At 34.1% G+C, this 9,176-nt stretch overlaps 1 long non-coding RNA gene across 1 annotated transcript in view; it reads left to right on the plus strand.

The window, feature by feature from the left end:
- LOC136029974 (uncharacterized) overlaps positions 1–2,728 on the plus strand; it is a 36,290-nt gene extending 33,562 nt beyond the window's left edge. The window contains exon 2 of the long non-coding RNA XR_010618149.1: positions 679–2,728. This is a non-coding gene — a long non-coding RNA (uncharacterized LOC136029974). The remainder of the gene's footprint in view (positions 1–678) is intronic.
- The last annotated feature ends 6,448 nt before the right edge of the window (positions 2,729–9,176 follow it).

Consider the following 9,176-nt stretch of genomic DNA (forward strand, 5'->3'; position numbering starts at 1 on the left):
TATTTTTAAGAAAATAGGAAAAAAAAAAAAAAAAAAAACACACAGTTAAACCGAGCGTAAATGGTGTACCTCTTCAGGATGTTTCAACAACAGTAAAGGTTACAACTGTTATTTTTAAGAAAGTGAAGATAAAACGAAAAAACACAGTTAGACCGAGCGTAAATGGAGCATCTCTTCACGGTGCTCTAACAGCAGTAAAATTTACAGCCGTTATTTTTAAGGTAGTGAAAAGGAAAAAAAAACACAGTTAAATCGAACGTAAATGGAGCACCTCTTCGGGTTGTTTCAACAACAGTAAATGGTTACAACTGTTATGTTAAAGAAAGTGAACATAAAACGAAAAAAACACAGACCGAGCGTAAATTGAGTACCTCTTCAGGGTGTTCTAACAACAGTACTTTTCTTATAAGTCAAAAGTGATTGGAGACCAACCAGTCCATGTCCTAAAATTGTTTTTCAGATCTGGTCCGTTTGTTACTCCTTAGGATACCAGATTGACATTTTGAAGTACCTATTTTGTACTTTCTTCTTGGCTGCTCAGTTTTGTGTGTGGATGGAGTTTTTTGTCGGGGGAGGGGTATATGCCTAGACCCATTTTTCGTAACCAGACTAAATTGTATAGTTTCCATCGTAAACATTTTGTATCCCAAAAATTTATCATAATTATCTTTATTTCAGATGGATCTTCTGCCAGATTGGATAAAAGTAGAATCAAGAAGAAAGCCAGGTGTACAGTGTCACTGGTCAATCTTCATGGGATCCTCTGCATATACGAAATCATTGCCGAAAATCAGCATGTAATTGTTGTGTTGACACTAATATATCTCTGAATCATCTTTCATTTTTTTTGAAACTTCGAGAAATGGCTGAGAGGACTGTAGTGAAGATGACTTTTTTAATACCACAGATTGTTCTTACGGAGCTTGATCACTTTTCAGATCCCGAACTTGAAGTTGTTGCCCGGAAGGCTAGAGAATATATACAGGTGTTGAAAAACAAGGGGACAGGACTGGTTATTGAGACACCTCAAGATGCAGAACAGGCCAATAGTTTATATAAGTCCAAGCTCAATGATGACAAAATCCTAAAATGTTGTCTTCTTATGAAACAAAGAGGAAAGGATGTTGTGCTTTTCTCTGATGACCATATGCTTTTGATTAAAGCTCAGATTAATTCATTGAAAGCCTTTTCAACGAAGGACATTGTCGTAAAGATATTTGACTTAGCTCTGCCAAAGTCTGAAATAATGACACCAGCCAAACTGTTTTCAATGATTGAAAGTGATATTTATCTTCCAACACGTGATTCAGATCTAAAGGAGACCAAGCTACTACTTAAGAAGGTACAATGAGAATATAATGACTCTAATATCAGCACGGCTGAAGTTGATGTCTTTGTGAAAAATTTGCTAAGATTCTTGGAAGAAAGCTAACCCAAGTATGACCTTAAAAATACAGATAAGTTATTACAGTGAATTTGACATATAAGTTATTACATTATTACAGTGAGTAAAAGAGAAGAAAAAACAAGTGCAACTTCAGCAACAAGTGAAATGTTCCTTAAGAATCCGTATGAGGGATTGTTTTATTATTTTTATTTTGGGTTTTATTTGTATTTTATTTGTTTTTTTATTTGTTTATTATATTTTTTTATTTTTTTTTTATTGTATTTTACGTGTATTTATTTTATTTTGGTTCTATTTTATTTGGTTTATTTTTTTTATTTTAGTTTTATTTTGTATGTTAAATTCATTGTAATAACTTATCTGTCTTTTTAAGGTCGTTCATATTTAGCAAATTCAGCAAAACTTAACAAACTTAGCAAATTTTTCTTGATATCAACTTCAGCCGATCTTGCCCATATTACTATCTTTTGCCTTTAGAAGTAGTTGCTTGCACTTCTTCAGGTGTGAATTATCTTCTGGAAGATCTTTTTCAATCATTGAAAACACTTTTGCCGGTGTCATTATATCAGACTTGAGCAGAGCAAAGTCAAATATCTTTACGGCAAAGTCCTCTGTTGAAAAGGTTTTCAATGAATTAACCCAAGCTTTAATCAAAAGCATATGGTCATCAGAGAAAAGCACAACATCCTATCCTCTTTTTTTCATATGAAGACAACATTTTAGGATTTTGTCATCATTGAACTTGGACTCATATAAACTATTGGTCTGTTGTGTTTCTTGAATTGTCTCAATAACCAGTCCTGTCCCCTTGTTTTTCAACACCTGTATATATTCTCTATTCTTCCGGGCAACAACTTCAAGTTCGGGATCTGAAAAGTGATGAAGCTCCGTAAGAACAATCTGGGGTATTAAAAAAGACATCTTCACTACAGTCCTCTCAGCCATTTCTCGAAGTTTCCTAAGATCTTGAAGATGCTGCAGGAGCATTAATTGTGTGATCAAGTTAAATCATATTTTAAAAAATGATGTAATAGTTTTGTCGCTAGTGATTTACAAGATTTAAGACTAATTTGCCTCCTGCAGCAATGAAAAATGCCCGATAATCGTTAATGCCCCCCTCCCTAAATAGCGTCTCTATTTTTTTAAGGGTGTATTTTTGGTAAACGATTTGAAATGCAGTTACTATGAGTTTATAATATGTAGTTCGGAATCTTATTTGAAATTCTATCCCAGTTCATCTTGCCGGGATCATGTTCGACTTTTGAAATTTAGTTTTGCTGTGTCCTCTTACTTGGTTTAATAAATCTTTTTCATTCTTCCTTACATGCATCTCAAGAATTGATAGTTTGTGTTTAGGCCATTATGCTGTGACGTAACTAAAGTTTCTCAAATCGGAGATGGTCTGCAGATAATTTGAAAACTACATGTGTCGGTTGGAGTCATTAGGACAATTCCCTAGTTTCGAGGAATTCACAAGAGTAAAATGAATTCAAGTTCAGTGATTTTTGAAAATAACTTAATTTGAAACCCAAGATATTCACGGTTTAGGTATATGTATTCACCACAACTGTAAACTACGCCATTAACGATAAAATATACGCTGTTTAAAACGGTAAGACCTATTCATAATGAGATTTAGCTAACACCAATATTCAGCCAGCGCTTTACCATTTACTATTTTGGAGCAAAATTTTGTCAAATTTTAATTTAATCTTTTGTGTTTGGCCTTTAACCTTGACTATTCGCTTAATTTAATCTATCCTCCCTCGCCGTGAAAAATTACCCCACATTAGAAATTAAACAACCACGCAGAAAGTATGACCAAAAAAATACAACGAAGAAAATGAGAGATTTTGGATTACTTTACCAATATTCCAAAAAGAAGTGAAGAATACAATAAACCTAAGACGAGAGTAAAGAGTAAATATAGTCAAATAGTAATTTGAGCGCAAAACAAACATAAATTACTTTCAATGGGAGTAGGAGTAGGGCTAACTTGTGTACCTTGTAAAGACCATAAGGTCATTTACACCTTACAGAAAACAAATACCTTTACAACGGTAATAAATACAAATGGGAATGAATACTAGATCTATGTTGCATGGGCAACGTGAGGCGTTATGGCAACGTTTCTTTGATTTCGCCGAGCAAAAGTGTTGCAAGAGCAACACTTTGGTTTTGTTTCCTCGCTTCGATTAAACGCTGAAGTTGTTAATCTGTAAGGATCTTAAAATAAAAAGTCCCATACATATCTTACCACTGGAACCAAATTGGTCTTACCATCAAATACAACGGAAACAAATAATAGGTACACCAACTAGCAAAAGTTGCGAACCCCTTATTGCTGAAGGTGATTATGAGCTAACAGCCGACTGTTGTTCTCCTTTATGAAAAACAAAACTTTATGAAAAAAAGTTTTATTAAAACTCCCCTTTATGTCTCACAACTGGTATTGGCCTATTTTTGGTTTCAGTGTGTACCTTACTACCGAAGTTGTCAACCACTTTAAACTTTCAAACTGGTACATCTGTTGAAAGAATTTTTCTACCAAAAAATAGATGATATATTCTTTGATCAGCTTATCAAGAGCTATCGACTGCCGTCGAAAAAAAAGTTTCTTTTGTAAAGAAAGAAAGTTAGAATGTTTGTTTTAGCTGTTAGTAATAATAAATGAGCAATAAAAATTTCAATCCTTTGTTTTCACTAACTTATCTATGTATTTAATAGCATAAATAAAACAGAGCCTTGAGCCTGTCTTGATTACTTTTAGAAATTTTTGACCTCAGTCCTCTTAGCTGGAATGTTGAGGTAATTATCCAGATAACTAAGATCACCAACCCTCTGGCTAGAGGGTGTATATACTCTTATCTATCTTATTCTTTGATCAGCTTATCAAGAGAATAATTTATTACAAATCTATTACAAACTTTACTCGTATTATCTTTTGAGATCCAAGACTTGCTGGAAAAAATTGTAAATTTACGTAAACCCGAGAACGTTCTATTCATGTTCATTAATTTAAACTTCTAGTCTGATTTTGGTTCCAGGTCGATGACTTCATCAAAAAATGTACGAGTTTATGTAAACTAGAGAAAAAATTAACGTGAACTAATGTTCAGGTTTTATTTTCAGGTCCAAGACTTCATTGAAAAATCGGTGAATTTATGTAGACTAGAGAACGTTATGCTTAACACTCATTAATGCTATTACAAATTTTACTCGTATTATCTTTTGAGATCCAAGACTTGCTGGAAAAAATTGTAAATTTACGTAAACCCGAGAACGTTCTATTCATGTTCATTAATTTAAACTTCTAGTCTGAATTTGGTTCCAAGTCGATGACTTCATAAAAAAATGTAAGAGTTTATGTAAACTAGAGAAAAAATTAACGTGAACTAATGTTCAGGTTTTATTTTCAGGTCCAAGACTTCATTGAAAAATCGGTGAATTTATGTAGACTAGAGAACGTTATGCTTAACACTCATTAATGCTATTACAAATTTTACTCGTATTATCTTTTGAGATCCAAGACTTGCTGGAAAAAATTGTAAATTTACGTAAACCCGAGAACGTTATTCTAGTTGACAAACGGAAGTCAAAAAATGAACCGAGTAATTACCGACCCATTTCTATTTTACCTTTTTTTTTCGAAGATTTATGAGACAGTAGTCCATAAAAGAATGTATGATTACCTCCAGGAGCAGAATCTTCTATGTGATACCCAATTTGGCTTTCGCAAAGGACTTTCTACGGACCTTGCAATTCTTAAATTGGTTGACTGGATGAATGATGCATTTGATAAAGGCCTAATACCCGCAGCTTTACTTTTAGACATTAAAAAGGCTTTTGACACTATTGATCATGATAAATTACTCCAAATTCTTGAATCATTTGGTGTACGTAATGTGGCTTTAAAATGGTTTCGTTCGTATCTTATTAATAGAGCTCAAGTTGTACAAAATGCAAATGCAACATCAGAGTGCCATCTTTTACCGTGTGGAGTGCCACAAGGCTCAATAATAATAATTTATTTGTAACCCACTTGAAACAGCGGAATATAAAAACAAACACACACACACAAAAAAAAATAATGGGACCACTGCTTTTTCTCATTTATATTGACTATTTAAAATATTATTTATTTGAAGCTAATATCATAATAGTCGCAGATGACACACTTCTTTTTGTTGCACGTGAAAATCTACCTTCTTTATTTAAAAAAATGGAAATTGCTGACTGAATTTATATAGTGGGCTGATTCACAGTATTTGACACTAAATTATGGTAAAACAAATTTTATTTTATTTTCTAGAATCGGATCAGTCCAAACAGAACTCAATTTAATTGTAAAAAATAATATTATAAAGAGTAAAAACCTGTAGATATCTTGGATTTACTATTGATGAGAATATTTCGTGGAATGAACATGCTAAATTGATTGGTAACAAACTTTCAAGGTCCCTTGGAGTTATCCGCCGTCTTAAATTCCGTTTCCCTAAAAAAATCCTGAAAATGATTTATCATTCTATTTTTCGTCCCCATTTGTCTTATGGATGCTTTATATGGGCAAGTAACTTCATGTTATACGAGAATCCAAATCACCCAAAATAAAGCCATTGAAATTATATCACCTCATCAGCATTCAGATGTCATTAACCTCCATTTCAAACTTACTAAAATATTCGATGTGTCAAAGGCTAGGGATTTTTAGATTGCAACTTTTTGTTTTAAATATTTTAACAACCTCCTTCCATCGTCATTTGAAAATTTATTCACTTTAAATGAAGATTTGCATACTTATGAAACGCAAAATTCATGTGACATTGTCCACGAGACACCGTCAACAAAAAGAGCTTTTTTTTAAATTAGATTTCTTGCACCAGCTATCTGGAATTCAATCCCCTTGGAAATCCGGAACTCAAATAACCTTATTACCTTCAAGCGAAGCGGTGAAGGGTCATTACAGAAATACTGTTTAGATTTGACTATCGTGCGGGCCTCCTCTTTTCGGTCTTTTTCTTTTCTTTCTCTTCGTCACCCCCCTTTTTTTCTCTTTTTTTGGTAAATCCAGTTGATTCGTTGTTTCGGTTGGTTGATTGTTTAATTATTCTTTAGTTAAGTTTCTGCCCTAGTCAAGCACTTTTGTGCTTTCCTGGCAGATTATTTACATGTAATTATGTGTTTTTGTTTAAATATATATGATTGAATTAAATTTAATTCATATACAAGATTATGTATCACATGTATCTTTACACAAGAAAGGATATACAACACATATATTTTGAATTTTTTTTTTTTTATGGAGTAAGATGTCATATCTGAGTGATTCTGCTGCTCGAATCCCTTTAGTGTGTTCTTTACTAAATTCCAATAAAAAAAAGGCTTTTCCTGTTTGTTATAATATCACACGTAAACAATTAGATTATTCATAATTAATTATAAAGCCAATAACAATATAGAATAAAAAGAATTTCAGAGGAATTTTCAAAAGACAGGTAAGAGCTTAGAATTCAACAATTATAAAAATGGGATGAATCGACTCTATAAAAATATTAATAACAATAATACTAGTTGCTCAGTTTACAACTAAAAAGGCGCAAACATATGGCAGTATATGCTTCTATAGAACTATCTTATGGGGATAAAAGTAACTGGCATTTTACTGGCAATTACAGAAACAGTATCCTATGTATAAATATGATGTTTTTATTAAGAAAATTAAAGAACAGGTTGGTAGGTATCACGGAAAACTGGCATTCTAGCGTAGACAAATTTTGTGTAAGAAAAGAAGATAGTAACGGTTATAGAACACTGAAATTTTGTAAATACTATATGACAATCTAATTAAACGAGAATTGTATTAAAGCGGAAAACAGCACATTAGTTATCACGATACTCACACCATGATAAAAACAGCATGCCTTACTGACCATGCTGCTGGAAACCAAAGACTAGCAGGATCAATGCAAAATACCAAACGTAATTATCTTTCGGGCTTAAGACGTTGGTAGTGGCCATGGTGAGAGTTTGAGGGAAACTTTCAAGAAACATTTAAATATTAAATTAAAGAGTCTAAAATTGAAAAAAATAGAAGATTGATGGAATAATTTTAGTGAAAAAGCAGATGGTATCTTAGGGAGAAAGGTTAGAAACTAAGCTTCGGAATAATCAAGGAGGCACACTCGTGCCTCTATAAAGAGGCGACACACGACAATGTTAAGCGATCTTCGGTTCCAGTGGTCGCAAATGGATGGGGAGGGATGCATTTCGTAGCCCGAGCTCCAACTAAGAAACCTGCAAAATTTCATCCCCCTCCAACTTTTTCTTCATGGGGAAAATCTGGCCGAAAGTTTCGACCTGTCAACCCAAGCCCCCCTTTAACGTTGTCCGATCGGACTGAAATTCACAAGTTAAGATCCCCTAGGGCCCAGGAGCTTATCCGCGAAATTTCAGCTTGATCCGATAACTCCTTCCCTGTTTTCCAGAAACCACGCATAGCCACTTAAAATTCATTTACTTTTTTTTCCTAGACGCCTACAGGTCACATCCGACATCGGATCTGGGTGTACGAAGACTCATTCGATGCGGAATTCTCCGAGTAAGTGCCCATGAAAGTTTCGTAGGAAAATCTTAACCCCCCGAAAGTTTCGACCCTCCAACCCCCCCCCCACCCCTTTTAACGTTGTCAGATCGGGCTGAAATTCACAAGTTAAGGTCCCCTACGGCCCAGGAGCTTATCCGCGAAATTTCAGCTCGATCCGATAACTCCTTCCCTGTTTTCCAGAAACCACCCATTAGCTATTTAATTAACGGATTTCTCTCCATAAGAGCCCATGTTAATTTGAAATTTTTAAAAGCTATTGAGAAGTTATATTTACACACATGCAAGTTATTAGCTCAGTTGGTAGAGCGTGAGACTTTTAATCCTTGGGTCAAGGGTTCAAGTCCCTTACGGGCGGTTTTTTTTGTCCAAAAGAACTGACTTTTGACCCTGTTGGGGACTTTGCAACTGGGGCAATCCTCAGCGATGTCCGAAATAAGTGAGATATAAATGTGCTTTAAGTATATATTCTATAGCCTTTAAGTGCTCATTGCCAATTTTTAGGTGAATTTTCAAATGTTTTGAAGAAGTTTAAGTTTTTCTCGATTTAATGAAACGTGGAAATTTACTTATTTTATATAAATAGTTGCTAAATAAGATAAATACTATATAATTTACTATAATTACCTAAAGATGTTTCCTATATGAGAAGGCATTTTTAGAATAAAGTCTTTATTATAGGCTTTTGGACGTAGCGATCAAAATAAAAGTGTATAATTTTGTTAACACCTGGACTGCTTATCATTTGAGAGATAACAGAATATTAGCTTCTTATGAGCAAAAGAAACATTTCGGTCATTCTATCTATATTTTTTTTCTATTTTATACAATGATTTAAAAGCGGGGGGGTTGGGGGGCGGCAGCCACCCAACTTCCTCTCCTAATTCCTCCACGAGGAGTACAGGAATTATTAAATTACATCCACCATGGATTGTAGAAAAACGTACAGAAATAATATGAAAAAAACTTCGTTTTCTTAAAGAGTTAAAGAGGCTGCGTCCCAAAGTCGAACCTTAAAACGTACAGGAATTAGAAAAGGCAGTTGGGGGGCTGCCGCCCCCCAAACCCCCCGCTTTTAAAGACTCTTTTGTACAGGTTTTTTGTTTTTATGCTAACCCCCCGCTCTTGGCTTCGGAAAGGCCCTCTTTTAATTAAAAAATAATTGAAATG

Source organism: Artemia franciscana, chromosome 8 (assembly GCF_032884065.1).
Source record: "Artemia franciscana chromosome 8, ASM3288406v1, whole genome shotgun sequence".
NCBI lineage: Eukaryota > Metazoa > Arthropoda > Branchiopoda > Anostraca > Artemiidae > Artemia > Artemia franciscana.